The following is a 17704-nucleotide window of genomic DNA, read 5'->3' as shown; positions in this document are numbered from 1 at the left end:
GTTCAGACATTCAGATGATGGCCTTCAGATGGCCGCGTGCTGGAGTTTTGTGTTGATATTATCGTTTCTGCCTTATTGCGCCATTTCCTTCCCTCTTTTGTTCTCACTGCTAAGGAATTCATGGTTCGGTAGTTGCTGTAAATATTATAAAAGGGTTTCTGATTACCCAGCGACGCTACATGTGTGAGGCTGTTAGTGGTATGGTCTCGGTACACAGTGGACGGCGCTGTGTGGCCACAGCTCCCAACCGGAAAGGGTTGGGGCAGCATTTCCCAGCCGGAGGGGCTGGGGAGGGATACTTTGGCCAGAGGGGGTGGTGATTGTCCACCCCAGCAGGAAGGGCAGGTTGTGCCCGGTGATTGATCGAGTGGTAGGTGTCCACTCCAGTGGAGCAGGCAAGGCAGGCAGTGCCGTGCTCTCGCATATTTATTTATTTGTTTTCTCTCTCTCTCTGCGCTGATAACGTTGCGGTGTTGTGCTCTGTGGGGGCGTTGTATTGCATTTTTCCTTCTTTTTTTCTGCTCTTTCTCTCTCTCTCTCCGGCTGGTTAGATGGAGAGATGGAGGGGGTGATTGAATTCTGTGTTAGGATAGTGGAGAGAATGTAGTGAGAAAGGGGATGTGTATTAACTGACTGACTCAAGTTGCGGTTGTACCAGAACTCAGGAGCATTACGCCCGCCAGTACTGTTACAGTGACTGATTACTACGACTGACAGGGTCTGCCTGCGCACCACACTCTACTGTCACCACGCACCAGCACCAGCACAAAGGATGGGAGGCATGAGCATCAAGTAGGGCAAGCACCTGGTTTTGTTATATTGTTATCGTATTGTCCTATATGTGATTGAGTGCACTGTTCACCATTATTGCATTACCTGTGTGACACCCGCCACGGATCTGGTCCGGGTTCTAATCCCATACAGCCGCACCCTGTCTCAGGGCAGGAAAGCAAGGGTTTGGGATCTTTGCCTTTCTCTCTTGACTTTCCTGTCATCTTTTATTCGCTAAAAGGACGCCAGTGTACGCCGTCACCAGCACCTTGGCACTGTTTTTTCTTCATTCCAACTTGTGCATGCTTGAGGTGAACAAGGCTGCGTGTACTGTTGTGTGATTGCAGACAAACTCTCCGCTTCACTAATAACAAATGCGGTTGGCAGTACTGATTTGAGTGCAGGTTTTCCTCATGTGTCATTTGATATGAGCGGCAGAAATAAGCCGACTCCCTGGTGTTTCCTGGTGTGACCGAACTGTTTACGTGAAGTGTTAAGGGAAAGCAGTGACCTTTTATTTAGCTATGGGGAACCCCTTTAGCAAGGAACATTTGGACACACACCAAATAACACCCCCTAAGGATAGTCCTGCCTACCAAGTAGCCGTTAAGCAAGGACTACATGCATTAATGTTTCTTGACAAATGTCACAGGCTGACGGAAAAACGACCCGACTTACAGTTTCCAAGTAATGGCACATATGACATGAACAAGTTGTCATACTTGAGACAAATGCTGATTCTAAGGGGACGTAAGACTCGTAACCTGGAATGGGACAGTTTCTATTCCTGGGACTATTGCCTACGAGACCTCCGTCACACAAACGACATAAAAGCTAAAGTGTGCAAGGAATTAGTGGTGTTGAAAGACGGATTTTATTGTGAAAGACAGAGAAATGAGAAGAGGGAGGAGCGGAGGGATAAAATGCTCGATATGGTAGGAACATTCCCATGTCTTCCTGTGGTAGGTGCACCATCACAGGAACACAGTATGCAGGGAACAACAAAGGAAGAGACCGAGGACGCACTCATAGAAGACATACTGATGGGGAGGTTAGGTAATGAGAAGAAAACAGTGAGTTCGGAGGAAAAAGTGCACGTTGAGCACTTAGCGACAGGTACGGAGCCTCCTGAGCTATCTCTGGCTCAGAAAACTGCAGCCCAAGAGCTCGCACATGGTTTAATAAAAGAGGAACTCACAAAAATGAACCTTGACCGAGTGAAAGACTTTCAAATGCTGCAGGAAGTCAGAGAGGAAGTGGCCCACATTGCTCAGAAAACGGACAAGGAAAGTGACAGTTTGTTGGCACAGGCTACAAAGAAAGGAAATGGACCAAAATTGCTGAATACACACTGGAAACAGCAGTTCCAAGACGCGTCCAGGGACAGTAGTGAAGGGATAAAGGGATTGCATGAGCTGATATGGGAAATATGTATTTTCACACACCACACGAAGCATAACATTGATATTTTGACGAGGTTTTTAGACGGAAGTCTATTTGAAAAGAGGAACAGCCTCACAGCAACACAATTGAAAGGAAATTCACCATACGGTACACCGAGTGCTTCTCCCAGCACACTAAGAAAGACTAAGTTCCTGAAATCAGACAGAAAAAATTGTCGTGCCATACTCACAGATCTCATTGATAAAAGACAGATATTTGCGGAAGTAGAAAGAGATAACAATAGGGAATACAGAGAGGAACTTCTAGCCATGGCGCGATCAGAACTGATGGCCCTAGGCCCTGAGATACACCAGATATATGCTCACTACACTAACAGCACAAATCCCCTGCCAACAGAATACAGTTGGGACACTTCTCAAATGAGTTTCACAGATGCAGACGTGCCATCCTGGAGTAATGACAAATTGTCTGAAAAACTGGAATACGCTATATTAAAATTACAGAAATGGAAAGAATTGAAAGAAGGGTTAAAAGCAGCTCAGGTTCTGCAGAGCCTAGAGAAAAATAAGGAAGGGACAGAACAGGCACAGACGAAGATGATGCCTCTGAGAGAGGTACCTTCGTCCTCCCTAGGGGAGGATGGGCATACCCCAACATATGTCTATGTACCTTGGCATAGAGCTGACCTGTTTTCCTTCACCAAAGACTTCCCAAAATTACGCGATGAGCCACACAAATGGTACACAGAATTGAATAGAATAGTGGCAATGGGAGAAATGTTGTGGAAGGATTTGAACATGTTATTCAGTATAATAATACCACGAGATTTATGGGAGGATTGTAAGAAGGTGGTAGGATGGCCGGCAGAGGAACCAGTGAGGGGAAAAGGGGGGGCACCGGGACAAGAGGTAGAGACCGCAAGAGACAAGGTGATGAAATACATACGAGAAAAAGTACCAGAGGAAAAGGTTGATTGGTCTAAAATAATACATACAAAACAGGAGAAGAATGAGAGTGTGACAAGTTATTATGACCGCCTTCTACAGGTCTACCAGCAGAGTAGTGGAATGAGGAACCCATTGGGTGAGGCGATGCCTGCGTTTGTGACCAACTTTGTATATGGATTACAACAGCCTATACAAACTCATTTACAAACGTCTTTTGTGTGTTGGCAACAAGAACCCATTGACAAAGTGTTAGCAGCAGCCAGGTATTGCGCAGACTATCAAACAAATATCCAAAGGGCAGATGATGAGAAATTGAAAAAGGATAAGGTCAAATTAATGGTGGCACAAGAACGATTTTACAATAATAATCAAAGCAGGGGCAGGGGAAGGGGAAGGGGCAGGGGCAGAGGACAGGGTGAACGGGTAACTTTCACGCCCCCGCCAGGCACCACCTGTTTCCACTGTAACCAACAGGGACACTGGAAGGCAGATTGCCCTTTTTTAGCCAGGGGACAAAGAAGTAGAGGTCAACAGAGACAACAACAGGGCAGTATACGATACGGAACACAACAGTTACTACCCCCACCTTATACAAACAATGCATATGATGCTGCCACAGTAGATGACCCGGTTTGTGCGGGGTGGGGTACATATCAAGACATACCACAGGCACCTCAGGGGGGACATGGATTTCCATACCCACCTCCTGTGGAGACACATTTCACAGGCCCAGTACTGTCGGTTGATCAAGAAGGTCCATATGTAGATGGGACAGTGCTAAGCAAAACTGTGCCTTTTTTAGTTGACACTGGGGCCACTATGTCAATGCTAAAGGCCTCTGATGTACCCAACGCACCATTATCAGCAACTCAAATAACAGCCGTAGGTTTGACAGGACAACCTATGAATGAATATTTAACACAACCATTGAAATTCAAAGTAGGCCCTATTACTGTAAATCATCAATTTATTTTTGGGAGACACTGTCCAGTAAATTTGCTAGGAAGGGATCTCCTATGTAAGTTACAGTGCACCATCAGCTGCTCACCTGAAGGGATCTTCCTGGAAAGCAAGGAGAATGGGATAGCATTACAGGCTTTCATGGGATGTGACCCCAGAGGTAAGGGACAAGAACAAAGTCTCCCACAAGAATTACAAGACTCGGTCCCTAGTGAAGTGTGGGCAAAGGGGCCAAATGATGTGGGAAGAATATTAGATTGCCCCCCAGTGCGAGTGACACTGCGCCCTGGAGCCCGTCTACCACAGGTGCCACAATACAAAATAGCCAAAGAGGGAGAGGAGGGGATAGCTCCAGTAATAGAAGAGCTTTTAAAGAAGGGAATACTGCGGGAGGTACGACACAGCCCATGCAACACTCCTATTCTCCCCGTGAAAAAGGCAGCGAAAGGACCAGATGGGTCCCCGGTATACCGATTTACTCAAGATCTTAGGGAACTGAACAAGGCAGTTATACCATCATTCCCTGTGGTTCCCAACCCAGCCACCATCATATCAAACATTCCCAGTACATCTTCGCATTTCACAGTCCTAGATCTCAGTAATGCTTTTTTCTCAGTGCCTCTTCATAGGGAGTCTCAGGGTCTATTCTGTTTTACGTACAAAAATAGAAAAATGACATATACATGTCTCCCTCAGGGGTTTGTGGACAGTCCAACATTATTCTCAGACGCCTTAAGAGCAGACTTGGCATCATTGCACTTTGCAGGAGGATCAACTTTGATACAATACATTGATGATTTGTTGCTAGCCTCACCATCACGGGAAGCGTGTGTTCAGGACACCGTGGCCCTACTCTGTCACCTTGCCATAAAAGGACATAAGGTCTCCCCAAAGAAGTTGCAGTTCTGCCAATCAAAGGTGAAGTACCTAGGGCACGAACTGTCACCAGGGTCCAGGAGATTGCTACCAGATAGGATAGCAACAATAACTCAGCACCCCAGGCCACAAACACAGAAGGAGGTGAGGGCTTTCCTTGGGGTGGCAGGTTACTGCAGGCATTGGATACCGAATTTCTCCCTGATTGCACGACCACTTTTGAATTTAACACACAAGGATGTGCCAGACAAAGTACCATGGTCAGAAAGCTGTGAAGAGGCTTTTCAGAAATTGAAGTTAGCATTGTGTGCAGCACCAGCATTAGGCCTCCCAGATTACACCAAAGATTTCCATTTATTTTGCCATGAAAAAGGTGGTTGCTCCTTAGGGGTTTTGGCACAAAAACACGGCACCTTCTACCGCCCAGTGGCTTACTATTCGGCTACCCTGGACCCAGTAGCAGCAGGTCTTCCCCCATGTCTGAAGGCAGTGGCAGCAGCCGCTTTAGCAGTGGAACAATCAGAAAACATTGTCCTGGCTCATACTTTGGTGTTACATGTCCCACACGCAATTGACACATTACTAACTACCACCAAGACCCAACACCTGACGAATGCTCGCCTCTCACGCTATGAGTTGACACTATTGGCACCACATATAAGGATAAAGAGATGCACAACATTGAATCCCTCCTGCCTGTTGCCTACCGAAATGGATCACGATGATCCCACTATAGATAATTCTTTCCACGATTGTATTATGGCAGTCGACACACACACCAAGGTGAGGCCAGATCTCAGAGACACCCCATTCCCTGAGGCAGAGGGTGATTTGTTTGTGGATGGTTCATGCATTAGGGACCACACAGGGATGCTACAAGCAGCCTATGCTGTGGGGACGGCAACAAGATTACTTGAAGGAGGAAGGCTACCAAAGATTAAAAGTGCCCAGGCAGCAGAATTAGTAGCACTAATCAGAGCATGCACATTGGCAGCGGGAAAGACAACGAATATTTACACAGACAGCCAATATGCTTTTGGGGTCACTCATGATTTCGGTCAACTGTGGGCAATGAGGGGATTTCTCACTTCAACAGGCCAACACATACAACATGCTTCATTGATTGTTGCCTTGTTGCAAGCTCTACTATTGCCCAGAAAAATTGCAATTGTAAAATGTGCAGCCCACACTTCTGCTAAGGACTATGTTTCTGTGGGAAATGCTTTTGTTGACAAAGAGGCACGAAGAATAGCCCTCAGTGGGTGTGAGTATGTAATGGTCCAGGTTAAACCCACCACAATAGCTAAAGAGGAAAGTACATATTTTGATCCAAAATGTGTTCAACAGCAGGCTGACGGGTCAGAACTAACAGATTGGGAAAAGGGTGGTTGCAAGACAGACGGGGAGGGTGTGTGGGTGGGACCCAACGGTAAAATATGCCTACCATCCACATTACTGCCCTCTATGGCACGCCTTTTCCATGGCCCCTCACATGTGGGTAGGGATGGAATGATACGACTGTTTTCACAATGTTGGTTTAATACCAAATTTCGGCAATATGCAGAACATTTATGTAAGAGATGCACAGTTTGTGCACAGTACAACACGGGAAAAGGTACACCAACCGCTTCGGGCCATTTCCCACCGCCACATGGACCTTTTGAGAGCCTCCAAATGGACTTCATTGAGATGCCCCCGGTATACAAGCTAAAATATGTTTTGGTAATAGTTTGTATGTTCAGCAAATGGACTGAGGCATACCCCACCAGGAACTGTGATGCACAAACTGTGGCTAAGTGCCTTTTAAAAGAGTTAATACCACGTTTTGGGGTGCCGACTCTTTTAAGTTCAGACAATGGACCAGGATTCATTTCACATGTTATTCAGGGCCTTTGCAAAGGGCTGGGAATAACACAAAAGTTGCATTGCGCATACCATCCACCTGCAGCAGGGGCAGTAGAGAGAAAAAATGGGGTGTTGAAAAACAGAATAGGGAAGATATGCGCAGTGACTGAACTATCTTGGATTGATGCATTACCATTAGCGCTCCTTGCTATGAGAAGTACCCCTGATAGAGTCACAAAACTAAGTCCCCATGAGGTGCTATTTGGGCGCCCCATGAATATTCCAGGCCACATGTCAGTTGCCCCATTGGCAATAACAGATGATCTTTTGTTACAATATTGCAGGAAGATAACAGAGACGTTACGCTGTCTTCACCGCCAGGTACTGCAGGCCCTGCCAGAAGGAGGAACGCCACCTGAACACGGACTACTGCCTGGCAACTGGGTTTGGGTCAAGGCCCACACTAGGCGTCATTGCCTTCAACCACGATGGAAAGGGCCTTACCAAGTCCTACTGACAACAGCCACAGTGGTCAAGTGTGAGGGTCTCAAATACTGGATCCACAGCTCACACACCAAGAGAGCAAGTGAACCGGAGGTCATCCAGCCACCACCTGCGGTACCCATAAAGGTCACACCTGCACCGCAGGGGTACAACCTTCGATCAACGAAAAACACCAAACAAAACACCAAACAACACTGACAGGGCTGCTCGTGCTGCACTCCTACAGGAGTCAGGAGGTGCAAGCGGGTCCTGCGGAGAGACTACAGGGCTGCTCGTGCTGCACTCCTACAGGAGTCAGGAGGTGCAAGCGGGTCCTGCGGAGAGACTACAGGGCTGCTCGTGCTGCTCTCCTACAGGAGTCAGGAGACGCAAGCGGGTCCATCAAAGAATTCTTAATAAACTGCTCGTGCTGTACACCTCAGGAGAGGGATGGGGGCAATCGGGTCTCACCTGAATATCTACGTATATCATACAAGTGGGTTCAAGTGCTAGTAACCTCTGACACCACTCTGTGACATGCCAACAAGAAGATACAGAGAATAAGAGATTAACAGACAAGAACTAAACAAGTGCAAGCTGTGACACTTGAAATAGAATAATGCCTAGAAGAAGAAGAAAAGAGAAAAAGTGGCCTATGGTACTAACTGCCATATGTACCCCTGTTCCAGCAATAATTATCACTATAATACTTATTATATATCATGAAGAAATACAAATCCCATATCTGGACCAAGAACATTATATAAATAACAGTGTAAACAAAATAGGGATTACCAATGCAGTAGAACAAGAAGAAGGGGAGAACTCTAGTGTGGTAGAAAGGGAGGGGAACAGGACACAGTGGATAAAATATTCCAAATGGGAGGAAGATGGGAAAAATTACAGGGATAATGCATTTGTGCAAATGGTGAAATTTTATAAGGAATTGGCAAATGTGTCTGATTGCTATATTTGTACACATATACCCACCTCTGCCCAGGGAAGGACAGATTACGCCCAGATTCCTCTTCCTCAGTATGCTTCATGTCACATACTAAACAGCATGTTTGCAAAGGAAGTAAATGGGACTATAAAGAGAAGGCCACCTAAAAGGAAGAGGAAGGTTGGAAAAGGGAGATTAAAAGAGGGAAACAGTGGGGAAGGAAGAGACAGTAAAGGAGGAGGTAGGATGGGTGTGTGTGGACAACTTGTACCGGAAAAAGGTGAAGCAGAGCTACTGGAAGCATTTAACATAGGAAGAGATAAGGGTTATGTACAGGGGGAGAAGAACATAGATATATCACAAATATCCCTTTCTATACATAAGGAGAAGAAGGGGTCATGGTGTTTTCGATACCTCAAAGGCAGCATCCCAAGACCAAATACATTTTATGATAAGGTGTGTCGAATGGTTACACCAGTAATGAAATGCCCTATCATACACCTCCCCAACCATAATAAGAGCAGCATAAAAGTAGGAGAAAGCACCTGCTCCAAATACTCTGATTTGGATAACATACGGAAGGGCCCAGAAGGTTTGTCTATAGGTCTCTCAGCTCCAAGGGGAATATACATAGTATGCGGGACATCTGCATATTTTAGACTGCCTGCAGGGTGGCAGGGCTCCTGCTACCTGGCGTTCGTACTACCCCGAATGTTGCATATAACAAATTTGACCAATGCAACACAAAAGGCACCGGGTAGGGTACGAAGAAGAAGGGCACCTACTTGGTTGGATAGGTTCATAGCAGTGGAAGGAATAGTTGTGATGCCATTAGGAATAGCGCATTCAGAATATCAAATACACAGATTGGCAGTATTGGTAGAAACATTAGCAAGTTCTACTGCAGCAGCTTTAGGTAACATTACTGAAGAACTTACAGACCTAAGAGCTGTTGTAATACAGAACAGACTTGCATTAGACATCATTTTAGCAAGAGCCGGTGGTGTATGTAACGTGATCCATCAGGAATGCTGTGTTTTAATACCAGACAACAGTGGGAATGTGAGGATGGCAATAGGGAAAATAGAGGTGGTAGAAGAAGGAGCAAGGAAAGTGGCGGATGTGACGGATGTGACGGAAATAGGAGGAATACTAAAGGACATCGCAGCATGGTTCCGTGGTTGGGGATCCTGGCTGATAGAAGTACTGGTGGTGGGAATAGTAGGATTTATAACATTATGTGTGTTGATAAGGGTGTGTCCTTCCTGTTTGAACATGTTAATGAAGAAAATGTGTCATAAGGACACTGAGCACCATCATAAGAGAAGGCATGAGGATGAGACCAGGGAAAATTATGATATTGAAATGACACCTGTCCATCAGGATGATTAAACGGTCAATGAGTGTTTTCATTGGGTATCAGAGGGCGGAATGTGGAATCACGTTCTCCTGGATCCATTTGGACCTAGTAGACCCTGTGATACACAATGAAAATACAGGCCTGTTTCTGTTGAACACATTAAAATGTTGAATTAACTAGGCCTTGAAGAAATGTCTATTGTGCTTGAAACGCATTATGTTGCAAGGCTTGCTAAACTGATGGCCATCATGAGACACCACCGCATGCTAGCTTGCGAAATCCTCACTGCTAAAAGTACTAACGTATGCACTTATGGTTCCTCTTTCTCCACATATAGATGTATCACAAGACATTTGATTCAGAGGACATTGTGCAAGCTTCCTGTCCATGATTCTAACCCTTATATGGAACATCACGTGTGCTATATAGAAACATTTAATCATACGACATTATCAAGAACCAATGAAAATGTATTCAAATGTCTGCGGTTTAATGCTATAAAAGATCATGCATTACTTTTTTGGGCAGACTGTTCGAGCTGGATTTTGCTCGCTCAAGTCTCCGTGTACACGTATTTCTTATTGTGTCTTATTAGTTCTTATTAAAAGTAATCTAAAGAAGAGCGGCTGGTCTCGGTTTGTTTCCTGAATTGTCTGGATCTGAAATACTCTGACAGGGCTTCGATAACTTGGCTTCGACAGGTGTGTGCTTTGGTAGTATGTGTTGGTTGGTAGTATGTGTTGGTGTGTGTACTGAGCCCATGTGTGTATGTGGCTGTGTGTGAATGTGCATGTCAGTGTAGGAGTACGTGAGTGTCACCATGGTCACCCGTACCAGATGTGTATGTTGTGTGTGTGTTGCAACCTTGGCATTACACAACCGTGACAGGTAAGTGTCTGTACTCACAGTAGCTGTTGTCATCATCGGCCCTGGTTCTGGAGTCGCTGGGCAAGCAGGAGCAGCAGGGATACATCCAGTTCAGGTACCATGGTGACGTCAGACAGGTATTATTTCCTGAAGGTGAGTGTTTCCTTTTATACTGGTGTTTTTCTAAGGGAATTATTATTTTGTCCTAGGAAAGTCTTCTTACTGACCCTACCGAGATGTCTGATAATGTTGCAATATTTTCCAGACCTCAAGAGTTGGACAATCAATTTTGCCACCACTAAATGCAACAGAACTTGTAAAATTCTGTGGTGGAAAATGAGTAATTATGTCTATGCCACTACTGGAGAAAAAAAACACAATTTTCCAATATCAGTGTAAAAATGATCATCTCTTCTTGAAGGGTACTACAATAGTTGTCTTAATGAGATATTGTTACTCCTCACTATCCTCAATGGTTTTAGTTCTGCTACATAACAGAATGAAAGAGAATAGTTCTGACAAGCAATGTCCTCAACAAACAATACAAAATTGTTTTGCTAATAACTTTGCTAATAACAAGCAGTGACAGAGACCCTTGACCAAAGGCAACCAACCTGGATTACAATCTCTGCAGACTTTTGAACATACTTCACTTTTATTTCCTTCTAATGTTACCTCCCCTTTTGTTGGTAAATCTTTAAGTATTAGAGCCAATATAGCCAGAATTTGGAAGCGCTGTGCCCTCACACAAAGGATGTATCACATCCATATTGTCACTGCAGCCAGCTTGGAGGTAGGGCAGGGAAGACAGGAAATTCAATGCACATCAAAAGCACTGTCTGGAAGCTTTTCCCACCTTCCAGAAGGAGGACACCAAGGTATGAAAAGGGGACTTCAGACACCAACTCTTCATTAAACGTCTGGCCCTGTGGACACTCTGTTAGGAATAATGACTACTGTGCCACTGAAAGGACTGCCTCTCTCTGTCTGGCTGCTGACCTGCTGCTGCCTTTCTGCCCTGCTAACCTCTTGCCTAGGGAAGACAGACTGAACTGGACCTGCAACTTCATCTTGAACCCAGGGCTACCAGAGTGATTCCAAGGACTAGTCTGCTGGCCTCCTGATCTGAGTCTCAGGGACATGAAAGGCTCCCCAACATCCTGCACCCGGACCTAGCTCAAGTGAGTTCCTGACCCCAAGAGGTGCCCTTCAGGTCCTGGAAACTTGGTGTTGACTCAAAGAGCTGTATTGAAGTGTTTTTGGATCTTTGTCACTCAAACAGGCTTCTCTGCGATGCCCCCACTCAACATGAAGCTTCGGCAGCCGCCTCTTTGTACTACAGCATCCACCGCTCACAGGGGACTGCCAATGCAAAGCTCCCGCAATGTCTGCCTGCAATGCCTGCCCCGCTCTTTGCGCCACTTCTGCAGCCTCCCATGTACCCGCCTGCTCCTCTCGGGCCCCTCCACCATAAACAAGACTATTGCCACTTATTTGAGAAAGTAAACTTTCAGTGGGACTAAGCTGGTTACTGTAGCAGACTTGCGCTCCACTGCGGTCGCCCTGATCTTGTGACCTTGACCCGCACCAGCGTGACCAGATAGCCACGGCTGACGCTTTGTGCATTTTGGCAATGTTTCCACTAAAACCTTTAAAAATGCATGACTCTAGGTCTACTGACTGTTGTTTTTATTTTGGTGTCAAATAAGTTATTAACACTAAATTTATGTTTCTAAATTGGTATGGGATTTTTCCTGTATTGTGTTTCCAGTTTATTACTGTTTGTGTGCTGCATAAATTCTTTACACATTGGCTAGAAGTTATGTCTGACTGCTTTTGGTGCCAAACTACCCAGGATTAAGCACAGGATAATTTAGTGACTTTTTGTGGATCATCCTCCAAGGGATTGGAGCTGTTACTTGACTACGGCTCACTCCCAGGTCTACCAGCGACCTAATTTATCACACTTCTCCTCAAATCAACTTGTTTTCAAGTATACAAATTCTTATCTACCCCAATGCTTTCTAAGTTTGTTAATTACATTAAGGTAAGTTTCACAATTGATCAATATTTTACAGTACATGGTTAAACATATACTGGACCATGATCAGAAATTTGGTTGAAATTGAGAGGCTTAGTTTATCCTCTCTATGGCTGAATTCCAATAGAAAAATAGATGAGAAAACTATTTTGTGAAAAGACTAGACAAAAATAGTCATACACACAATCCTAGTCTTGTTGCAGTCAAAGGGCTACCCTCTAACCTTGGGTCTTTGACAACTTGGAATGAAGTGGCTAGGTGCTTACATTCTTTCATTGTAGAGGGATCTGAATCCTTTAGTCTGAATGATCTAAGTTGCTGAGCATCTAAATGGTTACACTGAGAAGTGTAGAGCAGAGACTCGATTTGGTGCATGCTTGCAGCCTACACTTCGTTCTCCCGCTAGACTTGCAGCAGGGACTCGGTTTGCACATGCTTGCGGCTTACTCCTGGTTCACCACTGGTCTGTCGCTAGGCTGTCCACCTCAGTGGCTTGTTGCTTGTGTGTCTAGATGTGCTCTGTCAGCAGCTCAAGTCTTTATGAGAGTGCCTTTCAGGCCTGGCCTCTCTTCATATTCCCTCCTGGGCTTGTTTGGTCATCATGTTTCTCAATGTAGACTGGGAGGTCACACTTAAAACGTCTTCCTCCTCTTTCTTCTTGGTGCTTCGGCATTCACCTTCTTTCCAATAATGCAGTTGAGACTTCTCGTTCCTAGAGTCTCTTCTTCAGGGTGGAGGGGCATGCACATGTTCAGGACTATGCGTGTGATACTTCCTGGTCATTTAAGTCTCTTCTCCCTCCTTGTGGGTGGAGTGGCATGCACCTTCTTTAGGGCAGGCCAACAGGGCCTCTTAGTAGTCTACCTTCTCTGTAGTCCATCCAGTGGCCTCAGGTGTTTGGCTCCGGCTTGGTGATTATCATGGCAGTTGCAGATCAAATACTTCCGGTTGGTGCTGTGTGGAGTCAGGCCATGTGTCACGTGTTCATGTCTCATAGAGCAAATTTTAGAGTCCACTGATGAATCCAAAAGTTTATTGGAAAAATTCAGAACATCAAAGGTAGATTGCACATCCAGCCAACACGTGTTTCGTCTTGGGAAATGTTTACATCCCTTAAGACTTCTTCAGGGTTAGAAATCATAAAGATAACACACGAGTTAAGATCAAAGTTCTCAATCGCCCAGTTCACATCAATTGTGTAACACAAAAACCCAAAGGAAGGAATTAATGTTTGTACTACCATATCAAAAAGGTGAGAGGAAAAAGGTCCACACCATAATCCAACTAAAAGACAATTACTAAAACACCTGTGAATGATAAGAAAACACAAGCTACAACATGTTAAACTACACGTGAAAGACCAAAGTCAGAACACCAAAGATATTCACCTGCACCCCATAGTGTGTTAAAGTAACCAAAGAAAAATTAATTACACTCAAATACCTTGTAAATCCACCACAATTTAAGAGACAAATAGTCATCAATATGTATCCATTACAATACGTTCTTCAAACACAACTGATATCCAATTTATACTTCAAATCTAATGTGAAGAAAAGGGGAAAATATATATGTTACAATAAACTACTAGTTCGTAAAGGCAAATGTTATTATCTTTTACTTATACAAAATGTATATTGACAGATATAATCCATATTTGTGACCCCCATTCAGGAATCCATACCATACAACCAAGAGTAACTTTTAAATCGTAGTAAACAAGCACGAAAATTAATCTCCAAAGTGCCGGTAATATCTCGATTTGTAAAGTTAAGCTAATGGCATAAAGTGCACATACGTGCCAAGATCCCTGTACCAATGTTGACAACTTACCCCAAATTGTTGAACCGACATGTAAGTATTCAAGAAAAGCGGCGTCTTTCAGTACGGACGCCTAGCGTGTGCGCTAAACGCGCACACCCGAACCCAGAAGTTAAATACACTTCCGGGTTCGACGCCCCGATTGACCGGGGCATCAACAACGAAGACGGATAGCCACTACGCCAACCATTATGGTTGTACTCCAATTTAGTGAATCACACCACTATCCATAAGTTCGATTCTATATCTCTTCATGAGTGAGGAAGTATTTAACGCTACACACATCAATTGCTTAACCATAAACTAAACCCCACTATTTAAACTGAAACATCAATGTAAATAAAATAAAGCACAATAGCTACTAATTACACTATTATTCCAAACCAAAACTACATTAATTGAAAACAAAATAAGTAAACCACCATAAAAAATGCACAAATAAGGCACCTAAAATATTAAAATACAAGTAAATAATAACCTTACTAACGTACAGAATATATAATTTAGCCATCCCTAAGCTACACGTCACCTCTTATTCCACAAGTCAAAAAGAAGAGGCATAATATCAAAAGGGGAAAAAAATCACATCCTCACTTATTGGTTGTGAGTAATTGCACGCTTGAGAACCATTGATCATTACTTTGTATGTGCACAATTTACAATGTATAACAGTAGTACACTATAAAACATACTTATGGCACAAATTATTTACAAGTATACAGAATAATTGATAGTAAGAGCTAACCAATTATATCATACAGAAAGTAATAATTCAGTCCCCTAGGAAAAATTCCAATTCCCTATCCGAATTCAATCGTGTTTCCACTGTTCTGAGTCTCATAATCCACAGTGCTTCTTGTCTGCGTAGACGCAATTCTCTATTGCCCCCTCTTGGATCACGGGGGACATGTTCCAACCCAAAAAATTCAAAACATTTTTTGGTTGGTTGTGCATCACAAGAAAACATGTGTGCTACTAAGGGATACCTCACATCCCCATTCTTGAGTACCCGAACATGTTCTCCTATTCTGATTTTAAGTGATCTTATAGTGCTACCAACATACATTTTAGAACACTTACAACGAATAATGTAAATAACAAAATTAGAGTTGCAATCAATAGTGGAGCACAGAACAAATGTTTTACCGTCATGAAAGAATTCTTGCATTTTGTGACATGCCCACCGACAAACCCCGCAAGAACCACATTTGTAAAAGCCCACCCCTCTCTGAGGTAACCATGTTTTTGTCGGGGAGATGGTGGTGTAGCTAGGACTCAGTATATTTCTCAAGGTTCTGCCTTTACGAAAAGATGTGATGACTCCTCCAGCCACCACATCCCTCAATGCCTCTTCCTGCGTAAGTAAATTCCAGTGCTTGTTCATGAATCTCTTCAGGATCAAGGAAGCATCATTAAAATCTGTTATAAATCTCACCACATTAGAAGTCTCCCTGGTCTCTTTTTGAACTTTGAGTTTTAAAGTCTCTTTCCTATCTATATGTCTAGCTTTCAGTCGCGCTTTCTTAATAATCTTATTAGAATAACCCCGTGCTGAAAACCTCCTTTCCATGTCCTTCATCTGGGTCACAAATTCCGAATCTATGCTACAGTTACGTCTCGCCCTCAAAAATTCTCCAAAGGGAATTGATGCCACCTGATGTCTGGGGTGTGCACTTTCAGCATGCAGAATGGAATTACAGGCAGTCGCCTTACGGAAAAGCCTACTATGAATTGTCTTCAAGTATGAAGAGTTCCACATCCAAAAATTCAATCCTAGCCGCACTATATTGGTACGTAAATTTGACATTCATATTGTTAGAATTTAAGAAACTACAAAATTCCATAAGTTTTGTTTCCCCGCCTGTCCAAATCATTATACAGTCATCTATATATCGACCCCAAAACAGTATATGTGTTTGCCAGATAACAGAATTGGGGCCCCAAATCCATGTGTGTTCAAACCATCCCATGAACAGGTTAGCATAGGATGGAGAGAACTTGGAACCCATTGCCACACCACATTTTTGTCGAAACCACATGTTGTTAAATAAAAAGAAGTTATTAGTTGTAATCATGTTAACCATCTCCAATAACATCATTGTGTGATCTCACAAGCTTGCTGATCTCTTGCTTAGGAAAAATTTCAAGGCCTCTAAGCCTACATCATGATTAATACAAGTATAAAGAGATACCACGTCTAAAGTCACCAATAACATGTTGCTATCCCATTCCACATCATTCAAAGTGCTAAGAATATGCGTGGTGTCTCTAATGAAAGAAGGAAGATTATGAACCAATGGTTGTAAAAAACAGTCCACATATTCTGAAAGTTTCTCCGTAGGACCAAGTATGCCTGATACAATTGGTCTCCCAGGTGGGAAAGGTAAACCTTTATGAATTTTAGGCAAAGTATAGATACACGGATAACGAGGATGGTGTATTTTTAGGTATAGATATTCATCTTTATTAAGTAACCCTTGTTGTTGCCATATCATTAATCTGTTGTTAATCATATATGCAAGACTGGGGACGGGATTATGTGTGATCCTCTCATAGCATGACAAGTCATTCAATTGTGCCAAAATCTCATTATCATAATCTACTTTATCCATGATGACCACATTCCCACCCTTGTCCGCTTGTCTAATGATGATATTTTTGTTCTGCTTGAGTTCTTGTAATGCAGCTAATTCCTCTTTATTCAAGTTGTTGGAGGTATATCGATACTTATTCTTAGTTAAATAGTTATCAAAGTCTTCACAAACTATATCAAAAAACTTGTCTAGGGAGTTCAAACCAAAGGATCTTGGAGTCCACCTAGATTTCCTTTTAAGTCCACTAGAAACACTTCTGTTTGATGTAACATCTAGATCATCTAGAATTCTGGCAGTAATGTCAGGATCTTCATCACGTTCAGCTAGAGAGATTAGGATTGCAGTATCTCGAACATCCTCAATAGAAACAGTACTCAAAACAGGAGCAGTAACATCAGTATTCGTGACGCTACAGGAAATCTGTTGAAAGTATTTTTTAAGTTTCAATTTGCGGACAAATTTAAACAGGTCAATTTTAGATCTACAGGGGTCACCAAAGTTACTAGGACAATAACTGAGACCCTTTGATAGGAGACTTTTGATCCCTGTTGTTAGTTCCATATTTGTCAGATTCACTATATTGATAGATGACACATCATCAGAATTCATAACTTTTTGTCCCGAGATCTTGTTTTGACTCCCTCCATTTCTTTCACAACATTTATTCCTACCTCTCCTGCCCCTCCTGTTTTTTTATATCTGTTCTTCCTCTGTTCTGAGCATTTCTGCCTCGTTTCATCCTCATTAGTTCTAATAAAAAATTATTACCACTTGAGGTTTCGTGAGCAGAAG

At 43.4% G+C, this 17704-nt stretch overlaps 1 protein-coding gene and 1 long non-coding RNA gene across 3 annotated transcripts in view; one reads left to right on the top strand and one right to left on the bottom strand.

The window, feature by feature from the left end:
* Positions 1–17704, bottom strand: part of TMEM200A (transmembrane protein 200A) — a 512506-nt gene that overhangs the window by 295782 nt on the left and 199020 nt on the right. The gene's annotated exons all lie outside the window — the stretch shown is intronic.
* LOC138296068 (uncharacterized) lies at positions 180–10209 on the top strand. The gene is made up of 2 exons (XR_011203744.1): positions 180–370; positions 7148–10209. It is a non-coding gene; the product is annotated as an uncharacterized lncRNA (long non-coding RNA).

The sequence above is a fragment of the Pleurodeles waltl genome, chromosome 5, assembly GCF_031143425.1.
Source record: "Pleurodeles waltl isolate 20211129_DDA chromosome 5, aPleWal1.hap1.20221129, whole genome shotgun sequence".
Taxonomy (NCBI): Eukaryota; Metazoa; Chordata; class Amphibia; order Caudata; family Salamandridae; genus Pleurodeles; species Pleurodeles waltl.
Note: the sequence above shows the minus strand (reverse complement) of the source record. Positions and strands in the feature narration are given on the sequence as shown.